At 36.0% G+C, this 23496-nt stretch overlaps 1 protein-coding gene across 1 annotated transcript in view; it reads left to right on the top strand.

Moving 5' to 3' along the window:
• Nucleotides 1-5360: 5360 nt before the first annotated feature.
• sgcd (sarcoglycan, delta (dystrophin-associated glycoprotein)) overlaps nucleotides 5361-23496 on the top strand; it is a 221802-nt gene continuing 203666 nt past the window's right edge. The window contains exon 1 of the mRNA XM_051878783.1: nucleotides 5361-5485. The gene's annotated coding sequence lies outside the window, so the exon portion shown is untranslated. The remainder of the gene's footprint in view (nucleotides 5486-23496) is intronic.

Consider the following 23496-nt stretch of genomic DNA (forward strand, 5'->3'; position numbering starts at 1 on the left):
TGTACTGTGCTGCGTCGCTACATCATCATACTCAGCCAATCCTCGGTTGGCATGTGTAAACACGTGCTTCAGAAGCATTCCCATAGCATCAAATTCCCATAGCACATTGGCAGATATTTGTTCTTGTTTTAAGCATAAAGTCACTTAATTTTGAGAATTTGAGGAATAAAAAGATTTATATCTAATGTAATTTTGTTTCTCAAGTAAATGTATCTTGATTTAAGAATGTTTAGATATTTTACTGAAGAAAATAAGACAAAAATACTTAGAAATTATATGAATTTGTATGTGGGTGTGAAGAGAAAAATGTGAGAATGGAGCTAAAAAAAAAAACACAACAACTTTTTTTTCCCTACTCCTGAACATCGCAAGGACAATTTTAAAAACACACAGGGCCAGGGCATTTGCTTTCACCTTCATTTCATTTCTCATATCCTAATCCATAACAAACACCCTCTGAGAATAGATATCATCTAATATAAATGACTATGGTAATATGTGGCACCGAACGATACCTACAAAGATGTCAGCACAAATACATCTCAGTAAGGATTATGTACACCTGTAATAAGCATAATCTTCTTTAAAATCTTTTTATCTAGAGTATGAATGTGTTTGATATGTTTTGACAGTTTTCTGTGTGATGAAACCGCAATACTGTTCTATAGAAAGATGCATATCTGTTTTTCTCTGTCTGTAGCTGCTGGATAGTTGCCGAAGGAATATTGCAAGGCCTGAATAAGGGACAGAAAGCCCATGCAGCTCCAATACTATACATGTTAGATAAATCAAGCCTGATGGGCAGAGCCTCGTTAGGATTCCTTGGTTGACAAAAGCCCACCATATATCACCTCAAGTTCTCACAACAGTCACGACAGCTGACAGGAGAAAATAACAGAATCAGCAAAGCTATGGGCGCTGCTCCAGGAGTTTGGCTTTTTTTTCTGAGGGCCTGTTTCAAGCTGAAATCAAAGCAGTAGAGACAAGAGCCGTCATCTGGGTGGCCAAAGGAAAAAAAGAAAAAAAACAAAACATTACCATATTCTTTTTTAAATGCTTATAATAAACCCCAATATCAAAATACTAGTTATTTTTATTATAATAATACATATGATTTTTACATTTTCTGAAGAAAATATGTAAAACACGCTGCCACAAACAAAATGGCTTCTTTAAGCAAAAATCAGTATTTAGTGTGACCTCCTGGACTACTTCCAGTTTCTCAAAGAAGAAACTCTGAGAAATTTATCATCAAATTTTAAAAGTTTTCTTGGCCTTTCAGTCCTTTTCCATTCCATTTAGGTTTAAGAGAGCCAGGTTCCTGTTATTGCTCAAGTGTAAGTAAATACTTGCCACTTTAGCCTATATAAGCTGTTTTTTTTTTGTTTGTTTTTTTGTTTTTTTAATACTGCATACAAATTTCCTGTATTTTCTGGTTATATTCTAATAAAGAGATTGAGAAATAATTAAATATGGTCATTATACCATTGCTAAAACAACATCTAATGGTGGCCTAAGACTTTTGCACAGTACTGTATATGTAGAGCTGTGGGCTGGGTGACAACCAACACGTTTGCTAGGTTTTATAGCCTTCATGATGAGCCAGTATCCTCCCTTGTACTCATCTCAGGTAGCCAGTAAACACTGGAGAGATCGCTCGGTGTCTTGCTTGCTGCGCCATTTCCCTCTACGGACCAGATACCCTCCTAACTAGGCCGGAGCCACCTCAGAGACATTCCATATGTTGTTCTGCCCTTAATGCCCTAGTCCATAATCCACATCCTGTTCACAATACAAATTTCAGACATTGCTTAGAGTAGCATAAGCTAGAATAGGGAGGGATTAAAGGAAATGAAGGCATAGTATTTTTTTATGATGAGGTTAAGTGCTCTCGAAAGAGATGAGTTTTCAGCTGTCTGTTGAATATTGCCAGGGATTCTGCATTCCGGATGAAGGTGGGGAGATCATACCACCAGCAAGGAACAGTGAACGAAAATGTTCTGGAGAGTGATTTTGTGCCTCTCTGTGATGATGACTCGTGGTGAGTCTTCGCTCATTTATCGATCACATGCTTCTGGAGCCTTTCCAGGGAACTCACGCTGCGTCGGAACTAGCGACACTATGGGAATGCCTCTATGTGATTGCGTCTGAAGCACCTGTATAATCACTTATTGGTGTAACATCTTCCTGTGATGCGTGACAGTGTACTACAGAACTTCCATTTATAATACAGATATTTTGTTCCATTTTCCCAAGAAGTGATGATCTGTGCTCTTGAACACATGGGATGGAAACAGTGCTTAATTCGCAATTGTTTTATGCAATATTCTAATTTTACACTTTTTTTTAAAAGTACAACTTTTGATGGAAACGTAGCTACATATGAAAAATCTTTTTATTTTTAAAGTCAGCAAACAGTGAAACAGTAATCTTATTACAGTAACCGCATAAGTTATTCATGCTGTGGTGCATGCTGGGAACTCACAAACCCCTAACATTTCTGTAATATTGTTCAATTTGAAATTCTTTGTTCTGACAACAGTATTTGACTAGTTGGGACAGCATTTGGGGGGAATTCTGTTGGTCTAACTTGGGTTTTTTAGTTTTAAGTAATTCACATGTCCTAGTATTTGTGACTCAAAAGGCTTCTTTTTTTTTTTTTTTTTTTTTTAATAGTGCACAGTTTATGTCCAGAATTGCATATGCTTTTAGTGAAGGCAACAGAGCCTTGATTTCATTTTGGATGCTTAAATGTCGCTGGGGTAAAGTGAGGACAAATCTAAATCTGTGATATTCTCGTTGAGGAGAATGTGTTGGAATGAAAGACAGAGAAAAGTTGACAGTATTATTTGCACGTATATTCATGATGTTCGACACCTCCCAAGTAGATACATGGAGCCAAATCAATAGGACTGTGTCATGTTACTCTTGACACTGGCAGAACAGAAACTCTGGCCCTCATCTTGACATCACCACCAAGCACCTCCAGGCATAAAAATGAAGGCTAGTGTCTATAATTCAATGAACCAGACACTGCCTGTGCTGGCCCTCCAGCCCTCGCTGACAATTAATAGGAGAGGCACGGCTCCCACCAGTGAGACAAATACGGAGGAAACAATACTGCAGGCCAAAACTGAAATGGATTCAGAATATTCTGAATGACACATTCATGTGTGAAGCTCTGCAGTCTCAAAGCGTTTAGTTAGGAGTTATATTTTCACTTCTATAAACTGTGGGTTGTATTTTCTTGCATAGTAATGTAATGTTGTTGAAATGTTTTCCTGGTAAACTCTCTTAAAACACTTTTCCACTTGTTTATTTAATTAACTAAGTAATGGAAATTATTTTAGTGTCATTTACACCACATTTGATATGATGTATTGTATTTAATATCAGTGTTTGTAATGCAAACCATGCTGGTGGAAATTTTAAACATTTTATTTTGATAGTCCACTTTATGCATTCTACTAACTACATGTCAACTAATTCTAGAGTATTAGTAGACTGGGTCACACTTTAGTTTAGGGTCAATTTCTCACTATTAACTATCTATTAACTATGATTTTGCCTCAATAAACTCTTAATTACTGCTTATTAATAGTAAGGAAGTTGTTAAGTTTTGGTACTTGGTAGGATTAAGGGATGTAGAATATGGTCATGCAGAATAGGGAATAATGAGTAAATAGGTAATAGTGTTAAGATTAGAATAAGTTGACATGTACTTGCAAAGTTACTTAGTTACCTAGTTACCTTACTTACCTAGTCATGAGAATGTCTGTTGGTGGATCAATTGTAGATCTGTTGTAGTCAAGTCAAGCAAAAGGCTAATCATATTAATTACCGGGTCCCACTTTATATTAGGTGGCCTTAACTACTATGTACTTGCATCAAAAAATAAGTACAATGTACTTATTGTGTTCATATTGTATTGCAAAACACTTTTGCTGCTATTGAGGTGGAATATGGGTAAGGTTAGGGACAGGTTTGGTGGTATTGGGTAGGTTTAAGGGTGGGTCAAGGTGTAAGGAATGGGTCGACAGTGTAATTATAAATGTAATTACAGAAATTAATTACAGATGTAATTATATGTAGGTATTTTTAAAATATAAGCACAATGTAAAAACATGTATGTACACAATAAGTGCATTGTATCAAATGATTAATTTAAATGTAAGTACATAGTAGTTAAGGCCACCTAATATAAAGTGGGACCAATTACCGTTATGTGTCCGACATTGTAAAGAGTGATACCATTGTGTAGCGTTTACCTCAGTAAGTTGACTGAGTGGAACTCTGTCTGAGCTTGTGTGAGTGAGTAGTGGTGGGGCTAATTAGCATATTCATAGATCCGCGTATATTAAATGAAGCAAGGGTGTAGAGTTAAGGTGATGATACAAGAGGCAACTTTTTGACCAATGTTGCTGGGCAATGTTGCTGGGCAATGTTGCCGTCAACGGGCAACCTGGTGAGACACATAACTAATTAGGGCAACGGACAGTTGGCAGCAACCAATCTGAGAGGAGCAAATTTATTGCCCCACCCAATAAATACTTTATTATTAAATACTTTTTAGACACTTTATTTCAACTTTTCAGATATTTTCTTCATTTTTATTAAATATAAATGCCTTTCCAATCTGATTTGTGATGGGAAAAGGGAGAAGAGCGAGTTTGGCAAATGGATTCGAACCCGGGTCAATCGCGTCAAAAGCCACTTTCATGTACCACACTCCCTACGGCCTATGCCACTGCAAACGTTACACAGAATGTGCCTTTTTAGTATTTAACTGAAAACATTCGATGGCTAAATTACAGCCTACGTACACTAAATTTGACATCTGTTGGTATTTTAAGCATTAAATGAGGTAAATTCCCTGTTTTGGGTTGACACATGACAACAAAAAAATATGTAAGTTCACGCTCCTTTTCTTCACTGATTTAAGTAATCTACATATAATAAACATAAAAAAAAAAAAAAAAAAAAAAAAAAAAAAAAATTATCTGTTACTTACCAAAAATCATCTTCTGGGATATGCTGTAAAATTTTCTGAAGTTGAAGAAACACTTTAATACTATTGTTCATACTTAGGGTTAGGGGTTAGAACAAAAACCTAACCAGAATTTTTGAGTACTACCAATCCAGTGCTGTTTTACATTTATAGCTCAAGTATTTGTTTACAGCATTTTCTGGCAGAGTAGTTTCAGCTAGGAAGCATCTGCACTGGCAAAAGGAGCCGTGTTTCATAATAAGCTCCCTTAAATAGCCTATACTGGCCCAGTCAGGAAGCCTGGCTGTACACTCAAGCATGGTGATAACTTCAGACAGCTGAGTCCAGCTTTACACTGTTGTTATGCCTGGTAAATTAGCATGCGGAGGTGGAGACCACCAAATACGGTTTAGGAAGGAAACGCTAAAAATAGACAGTCAGGCAGTAAACTCAGTCAAGATCTCCAGACCAGGGATTTAATACGTGAAACATCAAACGGTAGGGAACTTTACATGTCTTGAAAGCGGGGTTTGTTCCATTTGTAAGCTTTCTGGGCTTGAGTGGGCAGCGCTTGAAAGCAAATTATTTAAAACAAAGGTCATTTGAGGCTTCTTTCAGTCAGACTGTGATTTTTGATGGCAAATGGCTGAGAGACTCCACTGAACTTTGGTAACTGTGGATTGTATGTAAGCTTTGGAATGGAAAACTGAAATAAAGTGTACTGTAATGCTCAGAGTTGGTTAACTCAAAGTTGGTTATTGAAAGTAGCCTATGTGCTGCTCACCTTTTTTTTTAGGTTGGTGGAACCACATTTTTACTTACTTACTTTTTATTTATTTATTTATTTATTGTTTGTCTCTTCTTTTCTGTCTTATTCTGCAAGCAAATCAGCCCTGAGAGGAGAAACAGTTAATTAATAAGGCTAAAATGGCTTTAGGCCAAATTAAAGCATTACATTTGTATGTTAATACAATTACATCTTTCACTTTGATAGTAACAGTAATAAGGTATAAATACACTCACTGACTTGGGTGTAGCATTTATTTTTACCTCAGATTACACATAATCAGTTAAGGTGTTACTTCAGAGTCTAAATAGGACATAAGCTCCAGTTATGCATCCATGAAATCATGTGTATAAATATAAGCTCAACATCTTTGTACAGAGCCAGACAGTCTAGGAAGTGTGGCGAACCTCCTTGGGTGACTGCTTGGAATGTGCAAACTACATATATACAAACTGACTCAAGGTGGCCTCAGAAAATAGTTGAAAAATTTGTCCTAACTGGAAGCCTTAGGCTGGTTTCAGGTGACCTTGATCAGGTGTTTTTACCTAAGACGCGTTCAAAAGCTAAATGACTCTAAAGTTAAAAGAAGTTCATCTTTAAAAAAAAAAAAAAAAAAAAAAAAAAAAGCATCTCTAAGAATGGTTCATCAGATGTGTTGCAGTGCCCAAAAGCATCTATCTTGTCTAACCTTTTTCTTTAAAATTAGCATTTTTATCAGGCTTCTATGTATAAATTTCTACCTAAGTACCAGTACTTCTGATTGGGCTGAGGCTGGAATTTAGCGGGTTTGAAGTGAAAATTTGATGAACGTATTCTATGTGTGGAGAGCATTCACTCAGTATCGTTATCTCATACTAGTACTAGGTTGGACCCCCTTTTGCCTTCAAAACTGCCTTAATTCTTTGTGGCATAGATTCAACAAGGTGCTAGAAACATTCCTCTGGTCCATATTGACATGATAGCATCACGCAGTTGCTGCAGATTTGTCAGCTGTACATCCATGATGCAAATCTCCCGTTCCACCACATCCCAAATGTGCTCTACTGAATTGAGATCTGATGACTCTGGAGGCCATTTTGAGTATAGTGAACTCACTGTCATGTTCAAGAAACCAGTTTGAGATGATCTGAGCTTTGTGACATGGCACGTTATCCTGCTGGAAGTACCCATCAGAAAATGAGTACACTGGTCATAAAGAAATGGACATGGTCAGCAACAATACTCAGGTAGGCTGTGTTGTTTAAACTTTGCTCAATAATACTAAGGGGCCCAAAGTATGACAAGAAAATATCCCCCACACCATTACACCACCAGCACCAGCCTGAACCGTTGATAAAAGGCAGGATATATCCATGCTTTCATGTTGTTTACACCAAATTCTGACCCTACCATCTGAATGTCGCAGCTGAAATTGAGACTCATTAGACCAGGCAACATTTTTACATTCTTCTATTGTCCAATTTTGGTGAACCCATGCAAATTGTAGCCTCAGTTTACTGTTCTTAGATGACAGGAAAAGCACCGGTGTGCCTTCTGCCGCTGTAGCCCATCTGCTTCAAGGTTCAACGGATATGTGTTCAGAGATTCTGCATACATCTGTTGTAATGCATGGTTATTTGAGTTACTGTTGCCTTTCTATCAGCTCAAACCAGTCTGGCCATTCTCCTCTGACCTTTGGCATCAACAAGGCACTTTCACCCACAGAACTGCCGCTCATTGGATATTTCCTCTTTTTCGAACCATTCTCTGTAAATCCTAGAGATGGTTGTCTGTGAAAATCCCGGTAGATCAGCAGTTTCTGAAATACTCATTCTGATGTTAAGTTTGAACTTCAGCAGATCATCTTGACCATGTCTACATACCTAAATGCACTGAGTTGCTGCCATGCGATTGGCTAATTAGATATTTGTGTTAATGAGCAGTTAAACAGGTGTACATAATAAAGTAGTCAGTGAGTGTGTATATACATGTACTACCAGTCAACAGTTTGGAATAATTAAGATTCTTCTAATGTTTTTTAAAGAAGTCTCTTATGCTCACCTGGACTGCGTTTATTTAATCAAAATGAATTATGAAATGTTTCTTGAGCAGCAAATCAGCATATTAGAATATCTTGGAGGACAAATAAAAAAATTATCTAAAAATTAATTATTACATTGATTTCTGAAGGCTCACGTGACACTGAAGACTGGAGTAATGGCAGCTTTGCCATGACAGGAATAAGTTACATTTTAAAATAGCTCTTTTAAATTGTAATACTATTTTACAGTATTACTGTCGTTACTTTATTTTTTATTAAATAAATGCAGCCTTGGTGAGCATAAGAGAATTTTGATCGGTGGTGTATATTAGAAAGGGGATCCCTCACAAGAGTTTAAAAATCCCTGCCCTAGTCAACCTCACTAATTGACTAGCCGACTAGCTGACCCATCCCTAGAATGGCTGCTAATCCTGACCCCCATTCGCTGAATAAGTGTAGGTCAGACAGACAGCTGTGAAAACCCCCACCACCCACCCTGCCTCTCTCTCTCTGACTGATGAGCGTTGGCACGGCATTAGATCTACCCCATCTAAATGAGATCCCGATAAACATAGGAGGCTTTTTCCTGAAGAATTAGGGGCTGAGTGACAAGAAAAGGCAAGGTCAAGCGTCAGCCATCAAAAGGCCAACTTGAGAGAGTCCCTACTATTGCTGATCAGATGAGATGTGTGAGAAGCATCGGATAGATGTGTGTCTGTATGTGTGTGTGTGTGTGTGTGTGTGTGTGTCAGGGAGATGTCAGCCATAAAAGCAGAGAGATAAAACACATCATTAGAGTGTGCCGGGCTGTAATGCTGTAAATATGGTGGCCACATAGGGAATTCTGACATGTTATTTGCTGCTTCAGACAAGTTGGTTAGGTGGTAATGGCCTGTGTAAGGAGGTGTGTGTTTATGAGTGTCTGCACGTATACAGAGTATGGATGTGCTGTTTGATGTGCTTCCCAGAGGTCAGTCTCCTCACTACCAATTCAATAGGATTTTTACTCCAGGGTGTTTCATATTGCAAATTAAAGTAATTACAAAAATGTCAACTCAGAATTCCTTGGATGAATACTGTATGCGCAACAAAAATAAACATTCCCCATAGGAGCATTTTAGTTATTTCAGCATTTTACATAAATGACACGGTCTCATAAACTATATGAATCCTTATTATTTTCCGTATATCTCACTTAAATTGTTAAAGTACATATTAATATCAGTCAAAAACACCTTGTTTTTATATTAAACTGTGTAACACATGTAGTGTCACTTTGTTGTTGTTGTTTTTTTAATTCAATAAAATTTTATTTTTGATTTTAAAATACTTCCTCCTATGCAGAGACCAGTATAAGTAAGATATATGTAGCTTGATTTCCCTTAAAAGTGTAAAAAAAGTTTGTTTGAGCATTTCGACCAACCGCAACATTGGCTCAGCATAGCATGAGTTTGGTTGCGAGACTGTCTGATGGTCTGACCTATATGACTGAAAGTGTGATTGCATTCTTTGATATTAATGTTGTTGTTGTCATTTTGTCAAGTTTTTTTTGTGGAAGTCAATGTTTCATTACATTCTGACATTACATACATGAGGGAGAGTAAATGATGACAGAATTTTCATTTTTGGGTGAATTAACAAACAATTGGATATACATGAGCTTTTTTATCTTTAATTTGCTATCAATACTCCCATGTTATTAAAAAATAAAGCATTTTAGTTTGAGACTACAGTATATAAAGTCATTCTTTAACCATGACAAGTATGACTAATAACATATTATAAAAACCCAGTAAGTCATCTGAACCGGACTGCTTCGTTCATGTTACAGTAATATGTAGTTTATTAGTATGTAATAACCTCTTTGTAACAATGTAATTAAGTCTATATCATTTTCTAGGCAGAATCACTCATCACTATGGTCTGTTCATTATGGTAGTACACTGTAAAACAAAAAAAAAACAAAAAATCCCCATAAAATTTATGGTAAAAAAAGCTGTGGTTGCCAGAACTTTACTGTAAAAATTACGGTAGCGGCGTTTTAGGTTTTATGGGACAGCACTTAGTTTTTTTGTCTATTTTACAGTTCAAAACTGTATAATTTAAAGGTTTATATTGTATTGTTATTATATTGTTTTGTACCTTTGTAATACACTGACAACCACCAAACACATTGGTGATGAGAGTCACATGATGAATCAAAGCTCATCACAAACTAATATACTAATATATAGGAGGTACACACAGTGTCATTCAGACAAACACTAAACACCATCATGGTAACACACATGAAATTTTAAAAATGCAATAAACATTAATTTAACAACATTAGATGTAACATAAAACCTTAATGTACACAACTGATTAGAAAAATACTAAGAAAAACTAAGAAGAAACAGAGTTATTTCAACGAAAATACATCAAATGTGAAGTTTCACACAGGGAATTGTGGGAATGTCAACACAATGTTTTTTCACAATTTTTCACTTCCAAAAACTGTAAATTTAACAGCATTTTACCGTAAAATTACATTAAATGAACTGTTAGATCTATTACAGTTATTCACCGTATATAGTGTGGAAACTTTCTGTAAACCAATTAACTGTTTTTCACTGTAGCATTTTTACCATTAAAATCACAGTCATATGTGTACAGTGTATCAGTGCTGGGTGAGTGGTGGATTGTCTGTGTAAAATCATTACACAAGCCCTCCAGCCATACTGGAGAGGTAGAATAAACTCCGCCAGTCCAGACACTTCTGTGGGAAGACAAAAAGACTCAGACAGCCCTTTGATTTTTCTCTCCTGGATAACGTTCTTTGAATGGTGCCCACAGTCATGTTTGCCTTTTTTTCTATATTCTTTTCTTTTAACTTTAGTTAAAATCTTAGCTAAAAGGGCACTGCCTAAAACCTACAAGACTAATGCTGATACCAGTGCTTACCATATGAACAAATGAATTTATATATAGCCTTACTTCAAAATACATGCTGTGTTCCTGCACAGTAACAAAAATATTTAACATTCTGAACATGTCCAGCTGAAAGCAAGAGTTTATTCACTATGGGAAAAGTAAATAAACTGTAGATGTATTGATGTACAACATAATTACTGTAAGCTGCTTCAAAACACTTATAGTATGGCATGGATTATGGCACAGAGAACAACTGCAATGTGATTTATTGTGGTTTTATTTATATGACTGCTCTTCAGTGCATAAATCCTTCTGAGATTACTAACATTTATTTGTTTAGGCTGAAAACTTTGCGCCCTTCACTGCATTTCATTGGGGACTTTTTATAATTTGCCGGTGAGACGTATGTTTTTGTCAGTGAAATGCCTTTGAGGACAGAACCACAACATGCCGACAGTCATGAAGTTTGGACTGAAAGACAGATCACAATAATCATAATGTTGAAAACATTTGTATTGCAATGTTGCAAGTAGTCTGAAATTGCTACAACTGTTCAATCAATATAAAACATCAACTGCAAATGATTTCAAACAAACAATAATTGCTCTCTGTATGTTTCTTGGGTTGTCAGGTAAAAAACATTTATTTCAATAACATATTACTGTTTTTAACCCAGTACAAATGCTGGGTTAAAAACAACCCAATTTGGGTTATTTGTAAACCCAGCGCAGGGTCAAATTTGGACAAACTCAGCGTTGGGTTGTTTTTACCCAGCTGGTTGGGTTAAATGTTTGACCCAACATGCTGGGTTGTTTTATTGATTAAAAATTACTATATTGCTGGCTTAAAAATGAACCCAAAATATGTTGAAAATTAAAATCACACAGAATTACTAGAGTAACAACACAGGCAACAGTAATAATCAAAAGGCGAACATTTAATAATAAGCAAGAACACCTAGGAATGCACAAAAATATAGGCCTAGGCAAGCATTTAAAATGTGTATGTGAGTGAAAAAGTGCAGAAAAGAATGACAACTCAATTATACAGCTTATACAGGTAAATGAAATTGCTTTTTAAAAGTTTAAAATATTTAATAAATTACTTTTGAAAACAAATTTGACCATAATTCGCTGATTTTTTTCTCATGGCAACAAAACAGACCAGAAGCACTATGTCCAAAACTCAAAGTTCTCTTTCCTCTTCACTTCGATTAGTTTTCTTTTATTTTCTACATATATTCCTGTCGTAAGCTCAGTGGTTTGTTGCCAAAATCTGAGCCGGTGATGGGTTGCTGTTCGGCAGGGGAGCTGCGAACCATTACATTCTGTTCCACGTCTCTCATAACCGAAAGATATCATGACAGGCTCCTTATAACCTGCACAAGAGTTCTGAGAACATATTTTAACATCCAATTTAATAATATTCAGTATTATAACAAATAAAAATCAGTTTATTTAAAGAAAAAGACGTTTCCATCATGCAAAAAAGCCTGTGCTCTGTGTAGCCCAAGAGCTGAGTTGATGCGTCGGAGGGTTGGTCAGGTGGGAGGGCCCGCATAGGGGAGGTGTGTATTGTTTCAACTGTAAGTGAGATTGACCAGCTTCTAACCTAACAGCTGGGTAACACAAAAACTACCCAACCATGGAAAAAATAACCCAACAAAATGACCCAACAGGCTCAACCCAGCGTTTTTTAGAATGTGGGCTTTGAGGAGTATCTCGATGAATTACCACACAGAGGTACACAATAATATAAGAGTGAGGTTCTTTCATCTCTGATAGACCACCATCTTCTCTTTAAATTTAAAAACATTCATTATATCTAGCCAAGTTTCATATATAAGTTTCTCCTAGCAAATGCAAACATTGATAAAAAAAGGAAGAGTTTGAGTGGAAGTAAACATCCAAATACTCACATCACCAAAGATCACAGGCACCATCTTGTACACCTAGCCCATTCAAACAGACTTGTATTATAGATTATAGGTTATGCTGAATAATGATTGTTTAAAATGTAGCCTACATGCAATTAACGGAATTATTAAATCATAATATTATAATGAATTATTATAATAATTATTAAATAAAATAATGAAGAGACCAGCAATAACATTCCACTGGAGGCCTTTGTCTTAATTTGGAACAATTTACCCCAAGGGTCTACTTTTCACTTAAAAATAAAAATATGTTTTACGCTACAAATGTAAATAAATATGTCCACAAATCTACTGTTAACAAATAAAAAATAGATGGAATAAATCTTACAAACATTGATTTTCAGACTTAAGTCATGATTAATAAGACCATAACCATTCAGTAAATGTGCTTAGATGAGATTTACAGTAGTCATATCTATGGACAAGAAAAAAAAAAAAATGTATAGAAACCCTATATTCAACTACAGTAATTATTGTGGAGTATTTCTATATCTGGAAATCAGATTTGGAAAGTTAGTTTTGCTGTGTGGTGTTGTGTATGTTTGCACATTGAATGAGTTTAAGAACAAGATATTTATTTCTGTCAGCTTGTTCCCAAAGGTCCCTCTACTGGCCACTGATGACCAGTCCTGTTTTTAATTACTTCTGACCACTGCTCTGACTCACCTGTGCCTCCTGATCTCTGAGCTATCAACATCAGATCCTCTAACACTTACAGCTCTGAGCTCACTTCACACCATCAGCAAACACTCATTCGAGTGCACCGCAAGCACACAAGTGTACATAAAAGAAAGAGGCAGGAATGTATGATTTTCTTTCTTCTGTGAAACACAAAAAGAGAAGTTTAGCTTGATTTATATAGTCAACATTGTTTTGTTCTACACCAGTTTGTTTCCATCTAATCACATATATGTTACTGATCAAATTAACATAGTGTTTCCTATACTCTCTTCTTAGACTCTCTCTCTGATTCAAGGTGGTCTAGGATGATCTTTTTGACTCCTCTTTGTCAAGTACACATCAGTAGACACGATTAACCGGTAGAAATTTATCCACCAGTAGAGATTTTGGATTATTGTTTCTAACTCGGTTACACGCTTAAAGGGATAGTTCACCCAAAGATGAAAATTTTGTCATCATTTACTCACCCTCAAGTAGTTCCAAACCTGTATAAATTTCTTTGTTCTGCTGTACAAAAAGCAGATGTACACCAGTTTGTTTCCATTTAATCAGATCTTTCAATGGTATCAAAAATTGTGACATAAAAACCTTATTTAAAGCAAATATAACTATATTGTGATATATATCGTAATTGTGAAATAAAATGACTCATATCATGCTATAAGATTTTAGTATGTTCTTCTCTATGCTGTCTCTGGCTTTTGTAAGGATGGAGCTGCCAGAACTGCATCACAATAACAAACTCATCTTCGCCCCCAAAAAAGCAGCAAAAAAGCAGCTGAAGCGGGAATGAGTTTTTTTCTTTCATATTTCCTGTTTTGCCTCTGCTTTCGGCTGCGATTATGTCATGTTATGGCCACTCAGTGATTGGTATTCAGCTGAACTCAATTCATAAAAACTTTTTTTTACAGAAATAGCTTCAGAATACTAAAGTTAAGCGAAGTTATTTCATGGCTGAGATACATTCAGGTGGGCTGCTTATTGCTGCTGTCAATCATTATAGTCTCTGTACTGTGCAGCTGTTATAGTTTCTAACTTTACATATTATAAATATTTATAACATATGCAATTCAATGGCTATACCAACTTATAATTGCTTACAAAAACAAACACTGATAAACTATGCACATGAATGTTCTAAAAATGATAAAACACTGACATTTTGCAAATTTGTTTTCCAAAATATATAATACATAGAATCTAAATTCTGATTGGATGAGCTATGTTGAAATCCTAAAAAAAATACTGTAAGTAAATACATCAGTTTTCAAACTGACAAATAAATATACATAATCAAAACTTTTTTAAATTCATGTTTAAAAATGTAATTAAATATTACAATAAATAAACAGATTAATTGTATAAAGCATTTACAAATCGCTTTTCTCTATCCGTTTGCCATTTGCTTTACTTTCCTTTTGCCATTTGCTTTACTTTCCTTTTGCCATATGCTTTTCTTTATTCATTTGCTAGTCAAAAAAAAAAAAAAAAAAAAGTCACTAGACAGCTGGGACACATGGTCGCAGCCAGTAAAATTTTAACAGAATTTTAAGACACTTGCAAAATTCTTAAAATTCAACTGAAAGTTCATTATTTGCTCCACGTGTAAACTGTTCACTCAAGCATTTTGCGAAAGAACAAAGAAAAGCTGGTGGCAAATGGATTAAGCAAATCAGTTGGCCAATGATTTTTGCATTTAAAAAGTAAAAAAAAATTAGTTACTTATTTATATTATATTTTTATTGCATCAAACGTTTTTAAACACAAATTAACAGTTAAATATGTTTGTTTGTCAATTTAAAACAAAAAAATTATATTTTTATTATTTTCTTATTGATTCCTTCACACTATGGTCCTCCATAATGCCTAAGTACACTCCATACACTTGGTAAAATCACTGTAACACACTGCCTCTCATGTCTTATTTCTTTAATAAGGAATTGGAACAGTCTTGCATCATCTTCATGCCACTACAAATGCATTTTAAGTCCCTAAAAACGTGTTGCAGCCCATTATGACTAAGAGAGTCTTTGACAGTGCATTTATTGTCTAATTTAATGGTTTAAGCTTTCATACGGATCCCTAGCACTTCAAATCAAGCCTATTGTGAGCCTGTTAATTTCATAACTATTGAAACTGACCTCATAATTCTTTAATAAGCAGAAACCTACTGGGCAGATAAAAATTAACAAAAGGAACAAGTACAGTATTAAAAATTGTTTTAGTTTGAATGTACAGTCTATATCTGACTCTCACCTCAATATCCATTCCAAATGAGATGTATTTTCTTCCTGGCACTCAACAGCCTGAGGAAAACTGGCATCGAGTTTCATCATTTCATTCATATATTCCATAGTTTGTATCAATAAATAAAACTCCCATACCTGGACTTGGAAATTTGATGAGGAAACTGAGGCAGTGGCCACACCTGCTTCAAACTCGAACGCTGTAATAAATGAAAGTTCTTTGTCTCAGTTAGATTTCAGGAGATGCAACAAGGTTGAAGTGATTTATTGTTCTGTGCTTTAGTGGCAAGACCTGAGGGTGGGCTGGAGCCAAGAATTACTGGTGAAATTTAATTGAGTTGGATGAGACGTTAAGGTAGCTCACTCTACGGGCCTGACGTATTGCCTCCTTGCTTAGAATTCTCAATTAAAACAGAACATTTGCACCTTGCATACTGCAGCAGAGAGCCATCCAAGTCTGCTTGTGGTGTCCTTTGTTTTAAGTGGAAGAAATTGTGTGAATGCATGTCATTTACGGAAATTGCTGAGACTGGGTCAACATGCAACTGTATTCACAGGGGTTTAAAAAACTGATCATTATTCAGCACTTTAAAGCTAACAAAGATGAATCACTACTTTCCCCACACAAACAGATTGTGACTAACTCAGTATTAATGCAAAGCAATAATCATTTTTATATAATAGTTACCACATAATTTTTTCAAGCTGCAGTGCATGCAACATTGTTGAATGTAAAATGTTTGTTTAGATAAGTCAATTTGGATAGTTGGGACAACATTTCCAAAACAAACTTTTGGACAAATACTTGAGAATCTAAGTAAGGTCAACAGAACCTTTGTTAACAACATGTTTAGAGCATTCTTGTTTAGTTCACTCAAGATAATAAACCGACTCATCCCAAATAATCTTTGTTCAATCTAGTTTTAAATTTGTTAGAAGAAAATGTTATTAACAAAAGTTATTTTGTTGACCTTACTTAGATTCTCAAGCATTTGTCCAAAATGTGTCCAAATGTTGTCCCAACATTTTTACATTCAACAATGTTGTGCCAGTTCCCAGCATGCATTGCAGCTTAAACAAATTATGAGGTAATTATTATTAAAAAATGATTATTGCTAGGATTGTAGCTGCTTGCATTGCTAAGCATTCTTTGCTTGTCTTGACAAGAAGATTTAAGTTAAAGACTACCTGTACTCATTAGATGAACAAAAGTTGACTTTAACTGGAGTGAATTAGTTGAGTTAATTGCGTAAATTTTATGAGGATCTATTGACAGAAATGCAATATAATATACATAATTATGTTTTCAGTGGTGTTATGACCTAATAAACCTTTATGTTTTTATTACCTTAGAATGAGCCATTTCTATCTACATACACCGCGGGTCCCCTTACATGTTAAGTTGCTATTTTGCGCCGGCACGTTTCTACAGTAGCCCTAAACGGACAAACTGCTCATTGCTTGACTGGCTACTCTCTGCTGTCTCAGATGATGACATCTTTGTCCTGTGTTGGCCACCATAGTTTCTCTATATTGCAATTTGCAACCTCACCGCTAGATGCTGCTAAAATTTACACACTGCACCTTTAAAAAGTTGAGTGCGATACGTTGCTTAATAGAGTTAACTCAACTTCTTTTTTTTTTCTTTTTTTTGTCTTGACAGGAAGTTATAAGTTCAAAAGATTACCTGGTACTCATTAGATGAACAAAAGTATTTAAGTTGATTTTAACTGGAGCGAATTAGTTGTTAAGTTGCCTTGTTTTTTTTAAGTTAGCTCAACTTTATTTTTTCACAGTGTAGCAATAACACACACTAACATTCTAAATGCACATTGTTGCACATTATTAGTAACCTTGTAATGGTGTTTACAAAATGTGCAGGATGCGACTATTGCTGCACTGCATTAGAACATTAATTGCTCAATATGTAAAGTTTTGCACAGTTTAATGAACCCTAAGCAGAAGCTCCACTCTTTAGCACTTTTTAAATGTTTTGAAACAAAGGAGCTTGATATGCAGAGCCTATCAAAGATTAATCTTCGATCACTTCAGAACAAAAGATTAACCCCCAGTTTCACAGTTTGAACTGTTTTAACTAACAGCAACTTGCACTGACATATCTTAAAATATGTCAGTGCCATTGTTTTTTCTCAAGATGCACACTAGTAATGTTTTTTTTCTAGTGTACATTTATAAATGCTACTTATCCTAATTGAACTAAGGCCTAATCCTGGCTTAGGCTAAGCCCTGTCTGTGAAACCGGGCCTAAAAGGGTTTCAAAGCTTCATGAAGCAGTGTACTCATTTACAAATTTTACTTTTTGACCATGAACTTAGAAAACCAATGGATTAAATACACAGGGAAACATAATGATTGACAGGTGAACATAATCAGTAATGCTGGGTACACACCACATGATAATCAGGCTGATTTTGGGCCGATTTCTCCTCTTCTGACAATTCTAGGTAATGTCCAGATTATCTTGATGGTTCTACAAATTATCTTATCAGATTTTCCTGTGGTGTGAGGTGTGTTAAGAGTGATTGACTCTGTTTAGAAGAACATCGGAGCCGCCCCGATCATGAATCAATGTGTTGAATATTTACGATCAGAAATCCTGATATATGTGGGGAACCCTGAGGACAAAGCGCGCACAGCTCTGGAGATTATCACGTGAAACGAAATAATATCCAATCAGAAAGTGAGCTGACAGAAGACGGAAGCATAACAAATGCAGTCATGGTGCAGCACAAAGTAAAACCATGTTCCCGCCGTCTCCACGACTTCACCCAAACCCTTTTCTTTTTCCCCCCCGTGAATTTTCTGTCAAAATCATTCCAAACACTATCATCGCAATTTCTTCCTGCCTATCATCTGCCATGTTTGTTCTGTAGTCTTTTGTGAGATTCCACGTGTTCACAGTCAGGACTCTGGTTGAAAATCTGTTTGTGTGTGGTGTGCTGTCTTTGTCACATCACAGCACACCACACACTATAGGAGCAAAACGGTTAAATCTAGATTTATTTGTCCTCATGTTTGTGGTCTCTCGCATTTTGAAAGTCTTACAAGATTTTAAAAATATTTTAGTTTGTACCCAGCAAGCAAACAAACTAGGGAAAAACTAGGGTGTGTGTGTGTCTGGCACCAGCTCCCTGTGAATTCTGCTGAGTACGAGTATGTGTATAAGAGAGAGAGAAAGAGTGACATATACTTACTCCTTAGAGACAGATTGATTCACAGGTCTTGCTTTGGTGTTTCTTGTGGTGCCAGGGTCAGAAGTGGCTGCTAGGCAACAGCGATGCCCCTGCCCCACAGAAGCTGACTTGAGCAAACACCAACAGCCAACCACTGATGGCTCTGGTTATGCCACCATGTACATTTTTATATTGATTTAAAAGTCATGCAGTTATTATGCATCACAAATATTTGCTGTATACCTGCAATACTTCAAAACTGTACATAATCACTACAATCAAACACATTAAGAAGATAAAACATTAAGAATGATAAAATATAACATACAAGACATACCATTAAAGGCACAATCTGTAAGATTTTTAGATAAAAATATCCAAAAACCACTAGAACAGTGTTATATATTTTGCTGACTTGTGTACTTACATTATCCCAGATGTTTCCATAAATGTTTAAATCCAGAGAAATAAGCAATTTTAACCAGGACATGGACTGTGTCCGTGCGTTGCCCATCAGTGATGTCCTCATTACCCTCAATTTCTTTGGAAACACCAAAGACACTTTAATATATTACATGTTTTATTAAACAAGGGAACAACTGTTTGGTTACATTTATAGATAGAAAAATTATTGTTATATAGCTCAAAGCGTTTTGTCTTATTGTTTGAATCTCGTTTATTTGATTTTCCCCGACTGCATGTTGCATGCCCCAGAGAAAAACACTATTTTGTTAAGTGGCAAACAGCATAGGTGCAGCTTTATTTTTAGTAACAGTAATACAACATTTTCTCCAACATACAATAAGTTTTAAAATGAATTGCATGCCATTTAGCAAAACAAGCCATCCAGCATTTATTAATATGATATTCTAATATCGATCTAGCTTACTGCAGTGTGCAACAAGTGTCTCATAGCAGCTACCGAGCGAACACTCAGAGTAATGTTATAACATCATTTTCAACACACTCAAATGTATCTAATATGATAAAACAGTGCTGCGTTACCCCACATACGCTTGACCAGAAGAAGCAGAAGCGGCAACTGTGGCATAATAAAAATCCGCGCTCATCTCTCATTAGCAATTGTTCCAGCGGCCTGCTCTGCTTCATACTACAGTAACGTTAATAATCTCACCCATGAACATGATTTCTGCCCGAGTCCCATCCCCATTCTTTTCCACCGGCTGTGAGGTGAAGATGACAACTCCCAAGATCCATGCTCAATCTCGGTGTCATTAAGCTATGCCTTATAGGTGACCTCTAGTGGCGAAAATTTACATAGTGTGCCTTTAAGAGGCATCGGATAATATAAATCCATACATTGACAAAACAAACACAAATAAATATCACATAAATCAAAGAAAAATTACTGCTTTGATGGAGCAATAATCGAGTATTACTGTTTGAAGTACACACACACATAATATACAGTATATTTAGATATAATAATCAGCACTCAAATAAAAAAAAATGTAAATTGCACATAAGGCAGGTTTTGCATTAATTTCTAAATCTAATTATAAAATTATTTTTCAATTATTTTTTGACTCCAAATTATTATTATTTTTTAAATATAATCATTAACACAGTTACTGTCATAATCTGTTTTCATGACAAATTTATTAAATAATTAAGACATTAATGAATACATAAGCTAATATAGTGCATATATTTAGTGAAATGCTCCCCTCTAGAGTTCATTTCACTAGTGAACTAATGCTGAGTACACACTAAAAGATTTTTGAAAACTTATAAGATTTTCAAAGTGTGAGAGACCACAAACAAGAGGACAAAAAAATCCAGGATTTAACCGTTTTGCTCCTATAGTGTGTCTGTGTGGTGTGCCATGATGTGACAAAGACAGCAAAAACAGATTTTTAACCCCAGCTGTGAACACGGGAAATCTTGCAAAATCTCTCGAGACTTCAGAATAAACATGATGGACGATAGGCAGGAAGAAATTGCATTGATAGTGTTTGGAATGATTTTGGTTATGTTTTACAGGACACGTTGTATAAACACTCGTTTCCACTGTTGCCACAAATCGACAAGCTGATCCTCCATCTCTGCTGTCCAAATCCATTTAACTTTGTGCTGCGCCATGACTGCATTTGTTATGCTTCTGTCTTCTGTCAGCTCACTTTCTGATTGGATATTGTTTCTTTTCATGTGACAATCTCCAGAGCGTGCACGCGTTTGTCCTCAGGGTTCCCCCCACACATCAGGATTTCTGATCGTAAATATTCAACATGTCGAATATTTACGATTCGCGATCGGGGTGCCTCCAACGTTCTTCCGAGCAGATTCAGTCACTCTTAACACACCTCACACCACAGGAAAATCTGATAAGATAATCTGTAGAGCCATCAAGATAATCAGGACATTACCTAGGATTGAGGGAGGGGAGAAATCGGCCCAAAATCAGCCCGATTATCTTGTGGTGTGTACCCAGCATAACATGCAGCCTTGGTGCAGCTATTTCTGAGAGGTTACGAATAATTCAATGACTCACTCATAAGAACACTACCAAAGTCCCTTTCAAGGAAAGTCTGTTCACTCAGTGGCCATATTTGCAATGCCTCCGGGCAGCTATTTCAGGCATTCAAGACCAAGTCCTATCTATTTGAATGGGGGAATCCTGAAATCTCAAAAACTGCTTGGCAAACTCACAATTAAGTAACATATTTCAAACCAGCAACAAAATCTGATATGAACTGTCCCATAAATGTTGTTTCTTATGCTCAAATAGCATTAAAAAAGGTTATTTTTCAGTCTAGATGAACCAATGCGCATGTACAGTCCTAAGTGTGAGTCTCAGGTTTCTATGGGAACCGGAGCTTCTAACGGCAGCTGCAGTGACGCAATGACTTTATCAATCAGCGATTGGCTCTTTTACTTAGAAGGTGGTATGTATTCCGCCATATTGTGCGTTGCAATTTCTCCCATTCATAACTAATAGGAGTGAACTGTCTTTCTATATCTATAGTCTTTGACACTACCTTGTTTTGTCACTTAATGAATGACTGTCTCTGACTGAATCAGTTGAATGAGTGATTCAATTACTCACTTGTACTTTACAGTCGCTTGTTTCATTCTTGGATGAATAAGAAGGTTTAAATGAAGTGGTTGAATGAATTATTAATTGACTCACTCATTAAGACTCGTAACAATGTAACCTGCAGAAAGAATCACTGAAAAATCCCCATCACTGATCTAGGCTGATCTAGACAGACATTCAGACTGATGGCAGAAACTCCTGAAGTGTTTCCCATTTTGTGTACCATATGCATCAGACGTTCAGCCAACAGTCCTTGGGCGTGACGTCTGAGGCTGAGACTACTACTGATCTAACACTATAACAGAAACAGAGTCATACATATATATTGAAAGTTTCAGTGCTGTTGGACTTATATAAGTACTCTTGGAATGCTGATCGATCTATCAGATTTGAAGGCCGTAACTAACTGTTGTCTAAATATATAAATAGTACATTGACTGCTAGAAATGTCACTGGATTGACTTTTTGGTCTAATCTCCAAGGAAATTATGGTGATATTGGTTTATTTTTTTAATACTTGCATGTAAAACAACATACACCAATCGCTTAGAGACAAATCTAGCAGTTTGAAGAAATGACATTTGTATTGTGAGTATTAGAAACACTGTTCTCTCTCACAGTAATTTGAACTGACCAGCAACAACAGAGGAGTCTTTACTGTGTACAAGGCAGTAATCTATAATCACTATTTATCTAAGCAAGAACGGTCAGTGTCTTTGGGTAGCTTTAGTACAGAGAATAAGTGACTTGAACCTGTTCAAACAACAAAATGGAACACTTCTGTCCATATTGGAAACTACGCAGGTTAGAGTGTTGATATACTAGGGATTGTGTGGTCAAGTGGTCAAAGATCTCACTTGGTAAAAGAAGGGTTGTAGGTTCAAATGCCACAAAGGATATAAAAACTATCATAGATGTGTTCCTGAGCAAGACACTGAAAGGGATAGTTTACCCAAGAATGAAAATTATCTCATGATTTACTTCCCCTTAAGCCATCCTAGGAGTATATGACTATCTTCTTTCAGACGAAGACAATTTAAGTTATATTCAAAAATATCCTGACTCTTCCCAGCTTTATAATGGTAGTGAATGGCACTCCTGATTTTGAAGTCCAAAAAGTGCATCCATCCATCATAAAAGATATCCACACGGCTCCAGGGGGTTAATAAAGGCCGCGTTTGTAAGAAAAATATCCATATTTAAAACTTTATAAACTAAAATAACTAGCTTCCATCATATGACTGTACACATACTGCGCAAGTCGACTTGCGGCAAAAGGGTAACCCATGACGCGATGTAGGATGTAGTAGTAGTGTAAGCTTAGACTCCTCTTGTGGTTCAAACAAATAGTGCTGGGCAACAAACTCAAGCTCCTCTTCTCTTATATTGAAATCCTCAGAAATTTCTCTTTAAAAATTCTCATTTTAGACTTCTAATTCCTGACCGGTGTTTTGTTTTGCTTTATCCTCTGCGCTTCCCCATTCGTCATTCGGCATTGTGTCATGCGTCGGGTCAGGGGTTACGCTTCCAACTTTACTCAATTTGTATAGGTAGTCTGCGGGAAGCTAGTCATTTTAGTTTATAAAGATTTTATAAAGCTTGGAAGTGTCAGAATATTTTTTTTAATATAACTCAGATTGTGTTTGTCTGAAAGAAGATAGTCATATACAC

The sequence above is a fragment of the Ctenopharyngodon idella genome, chromosome 21 (assembly GCF_019924925.1).
Source record: "Ctenopharyngodon idella isolate HZGC_01 chromosome 21, HZGC01, whole genome shotgun sequence".
Taxonomy (NCBI): Eukaryota; Metazoa; Chordata; class Actinopteri; order Cypriniformes; family Xenocyprididae; genus Ctenopharyngodon; species Ctenopharyngodon idella.